We start from the raw sequence: 5,214 nt of genomic DNA on the forward strand, positions 1-5,214 counted from the left end.
AGATCATTAAGGTGATTGGGTGGTGGTCTGCTCCACGTCATCACAAAGGGGCAGGCAAGCACAGGTACTGACGTCAAGTAATGGACAGCAGGCAGATGGGTGGACTAGTCATATGATTGTTGCCATGCTGGGGTTTATTTGTGTCATGTAGGTCACAAAGGGCTGATTAGGTTGGGGGGGCTTCCTGCAAGAGACTTGTTAGACATTTGCAATTCACAAACTCAGATATTTGTAATTTACAAACTCCTTGACCAAAGGGGGTCGTATTATCACTTATGACTTTGGTCAGCCAAAGGGTGATCTTTGATCTTCGGCCTTGACAAGGAACCTGAAAGTTTACTAGACATTATTATGCTACACCATGAATGGCTGTCCTGGTCTTGCATCTGATGGAGATTTGCTGAGGGGGGGATGGGATAGGCTGCTGCTTGTTCTGCAGTAGAATGTCTGAAGGCTTTCTAAGGGTTATGCTGAGGCAAAAAGACTAACCTAAGAATAAACTAAATTTCTTCTAGGATTCTATAGGTACCTTTCACCATCTTAGCCTCCCCAAGGGCTGGGATTATAGGCTTGAGCCACCACTCCCAGCCTGGAACTTCCATAGATTGATTTTAAGTCAATTTATGTTCAGTTTTTAGAACTTTTGCAAATTTCTCCCTTCTGGCTTTCATAGGGAACGCACTCTACACGTTACTCGTGTTTACTCCCAGCTTTTGGGGACTGACTGGCTTGTGGCATTTATCAAAGCAAGAGTCTCTGCTGAGTCTAACTAGCACCCTGGGTGCTCCTGGGCCTGGGTATAATAACTTTAGGGTGTTTTCTTGGACTCCTCACAACTGAATGGCACCTCACATCCAATCATTGTCCACTTGCTGGCAACTAAACTTACTGTTTGCTACGTGCCCAGAACGGTGATCAGCACACTTGACATATGGATAATTAACTTAAATGGAATCTCACTTACATGTACTCTCTACCCCAAATCTGCAGGCACATTTGTAGTGGGGGGAGTCTGGTGTATGAATAAATAGACCCAAATTCAATAAACAGTTCAACAGTTCAACAGGTTGTATGTGTTTAACAACGTTTTGGTGGAAATGAAGAAAGGAAACACGGGGGAGTAGATTTGTTAACTTGAACTTTTTGTGTGTGGGAGGCCTTAGGGACAGCCTGAAGAAGTCACTATTCAATCCAGACAGCCCCAGGAGAGGCAAGGAGGAGGGGCTGGGAGCCTGGAGGGGATCTAGTGGCAGAAACGAAGGGGGATCTGTAAGCACACTACAAGGTTGGGGGGGACAACAGCCAGAGAAAGGCAGCGCATCATTAAAAAGTCAAAAACTGGCGGGGCTCGATGGCTCAGCCTGTAATCCTAGCACTTTGGGATGCCAAGGCAAGTGGATTGCCTGAGCCCGCAGGTTCGAGACCAGCCCGGGCAACTTGGGGAGACCTCGTCTCTACAATAAAATAAAAAATTAGCCAGGCGTGGTAGTGCATGCCTGTAGTTCTGGCTACTTGGAAGGCTGAGGCGGGTGGATCGCCGAAGCCCAGTAGGGTGATGCTGGGGTGGTAGTGAGTATGCACTGCATTCCAACCTAGGCGACAGAGACTCTACCTCAAAAAAAAAAACAACAACCAAAAACCAAGTGGTGTTGGTAAGGCTGCAGAGAAAAAGGGACATGTTTACACTGTTCAACCTCTGTGGAAAGAACTACAACCTGAGCCTCCATACGATCCAACAATCCCACTTCAGGGATTATACCCAGAGGAACGTAAATCGCTCTACGAAAAAGACACCTGCACATGTATGTTCACTGCAGCACTATTCACAATAGCAAAAACATGGACCCAACCCAGATGCCCATAGAAAGTGGACTGGACAAAGAAAATGTGATCTATACACACAATAGAATACTACACAGCCACAAAGAAGAATAAAGATCATATCCTTTGCAGCAACATGCATGCAGCTGGAGATCATTATTCTAAGTGAACTATCACAGAAACAAAAAACTGAATACCACATGCTCTCACTATAAGCTGGCCTTAAACATTGGGCACCTGAGCACAAAGGTGGGAGCCACAGATGCTGGGCACTGTTAGCAGGGAGAGGGAGGTTAAGGCATGCACAACCACCTATTGGGTACCATGTCCACTACCGGGGGAGAGAGGACTCACTAGAAACCCAGCTTGACTGGCACACAATTTACTTATGTAGCCAATCCTCCCATGTACTCCATAGCTCTAAAATAAAAATAAAATGCAAAAATAAATAAAGTGCAACAAATTAAAATAAAAAAACAAAGAGAGGCAGCATACAGTCAGAGAACAAGTCTGAGATGCCAGCCAAACCACAAGAAGCGGCAGAATTTGTTTCAAGCTCTAGACACGGAGAAACACAGAAGGCCTAAGACATATCACTGCCCCTAGAAAGCCCAGCTGAAAATCCAAGGGTGTCCAGAGAGCCTGACCAAGCAGGAAGGACATAAAAAAACTTGAGCTCACAGTCTGGTGTCCCAAGAGCTGAGGAGACCAAAGCTGTAGCCTGGCAGGCAGGGCGGCTTCACACTGACCACAGAGGAGACAGGAGGAAGGGCTCTGAGAGCAAACTTGGACAGGAGTGTGGGGCTGATTCTCGGCCCTCTCTGCCCTGCCCTTATGTACAATCGCTGTTCCCTAGAGGGAGGCAGAAAGACTGCAGGGCTGTGGCTGGTGGCTGCAGTGCAGCCAAAGACCTCAGTCCTCTGGGTAAACCTCTCTGGTCCTCCAGAGAGACCTTGGGGGCATAAGTGAAGCAATTCACTGCACAGAGAAGACAGACATGGAAAAAGCATGTCCTGGTTATAAGGGACCATCTCAAAGAAGTGTCCTAGAAAGGTGGGAATCTGAAGAAAAGAAGGTGTGTGTGATATGAGTCTTTATGAACATGGAAGGTGGGGCCATCCCAGAAGATATATGTGTACATCTCAGGTACACGTACATATGCTCAACATACATGAGTATGAACACCTGCACAGTGGTTCTGTGTCCCACGCTGATGGCCTATTTTGAATCCTTTCTTTTGACAGCAGGAGCTACATACATTTGAGCTTTCCTGTAAATGCCACAGCACCCAGTATGCTGCACAATACCTCGTGTCCTCTGAGAGTGGTCAAAAACTGTCAGCTAACATGGGTTATGGAATGACCCTTTCCACTGTGGGCAAATAAAAACCAGTTCATAGCTGGGCATGGTGGCACGTGCCTGTATGCCTGTAGTCCCAGCTACTAAGGAGGTAGAGAGAAGAGGATTGCCTGAGCCCAGGAGGTGCAGGCTGTGGTGAGCCATGATCATGCCACTGTGCTCCAACCTGAGCAACAGAGTGAGACCTTGAGTCAAAAAAAATTTTTTTTAATTTAAAAAAGAAAAATGAAAACCTGTTCAATGACCAACGAAGTGTATGCTGAACAAATTGAGTCAGATTTCTCTGGTTGCTATGGTTTCAAGGTTACTGGGTGGCAACTAGGCAGTTTTTCTGGTATCCTGTCCCTATCCTTTCCCTCAGACTGAAAACCTGACAAATACCCATCTGACATGCAACGAGATCGCTATGCTATATTTCCAATGGCCAACTTGATCATCTCTCCCTGCATTTTGCAGACACAGCTCAAACTCGACGAGTACCAAACTGAAGTCATCATGTTCCCTGGCAAACTTGCTCTCCACTTGTCTCACTGTGTTACCCAAACTACTGACATGAGCAATCGCCTTTTGTCCTTGATGCCGGCTGGCTCTCTGCTGCCCCAGCAATCCTTCTTCCCGTGGCTGCCATGGAGATGCCTCAGTGGTTGCACCTGAACCATAACTAGATCCTGATCACTTTCTCTGTCTCCTGCTTTCACTCCCACCCTCCACCCCTTCTCCACATTCCTGCCACAGATGTCTTCTAAAGTACAAACCTGAATACTTCACGCTCCAGTGGGATATTTAAACCCACTCCAGTTTAATATCTATCAATGATTCTGAAATATATTCAAAAAGAAGCCCAACTCCTTGGCAAGGCACACCAGTCCTAATCCAGAGCCTGTGTTCCTTCAGGTTCATCTCTGGTCATAACAAAACATCCCTCACAGTGCTCTGTCATGCTTCCAAGTCTGATCACCCTCACCCCAGTCCTTGTAGACTTGTTGCATGTCATGTCCTTCTGATTGCTGGTTTTCTTCTGTTTTCATCCAAGCATGCAGATTGCCTGAGGACAAGGGAAGTGCCTTGTTCATAATGAAATCTCTTGGGTGGTACTTTGCACACCGGGGGCATCCAACAATCGTGTGTTGAAAGAATGAATGGTGTGCAACACGGGGTCAGGAGCTGTGATCCAAGGATGGTGGTGGCACAGACTTACCACGAAGAAGCCTCAGCCTCCTAACCCAGTCTCAGGGCTACTCCTTTTTGATGCAGATTTATCCGGGGTTTGTTAAATTGGTAGCATACATCTTTAAAAGGTAATCACACATCAATAAAGTTAACTAGGGACATTTTCCACAGTTAACTGTTTGTTTTGGAGAAACCATTAACTCACTTAAAAGACGAAGGAAAAAATCGTTTGAGGCTGTCCTGCTCACCTGCAGAAATATGTCTAAGATGCCCACCGAAACGACTGTCCTTTCGGGCCCTCCCACGACACTCCCCGGTTTACATTGTTTTTCTCCCGCACGGTCTTTCAGCTTTCCCACTGCAGAGTGGCAAACAACCGAAAATGCTTTGCCCAGCAACTTTCAAGAGCAAAACTCGGTGGGTAAGAGAACGCAAACATTTTTAAGCGTCCAGTAAAGACGCGGCGCCTGAATCATCCAGGTGGAGCGGCAATGCCTCTTACAGGTGAAGTCCGTCCACGCCTAGGGTCTTGCTACCTAATGCATTTCTGCAATCTCGGATGTCTGTCCTCAGCGTCCCCAATGGTTCTGGGCACTAGCCGGACTGTGAAAATCGTGTATTAAAAAGTTAATTTGTTTCCCTTGGAAAACCCATCTCCCTACAGCTATCAGCGGGGTGACTCCCGCCATCACGCAGAGGTTTCTTCACCAGTTTATGATCCCACCAAATGAAAGAATCAAATAAGATCCTTTCGGCACGGCAGCCGCCGGGGCCCCGGTGGGCGAGACCGACGCCACGTGGGAGGAACCGCGACGGGCGGAGTCGACCCGGACGGGGCGGGGCGGGGCTGGTGGGCGGGGCTGG

This window comes from Carlito syrichta, unplaced genomic scaffold, assembly GCF_000164805.1.
Source record: "Carlito syrichta isolate Samal-C Ts95f unplaced genomic scaffold, Tarsius_syrichta-2.0.1 Scaffold307187, whole genome shotgun sequence".
NCBI lineage: Eukaryota > Metazoa > Chordata > Mammalia > Primates > Tarsiidae > Carlito > Carlito syrichta.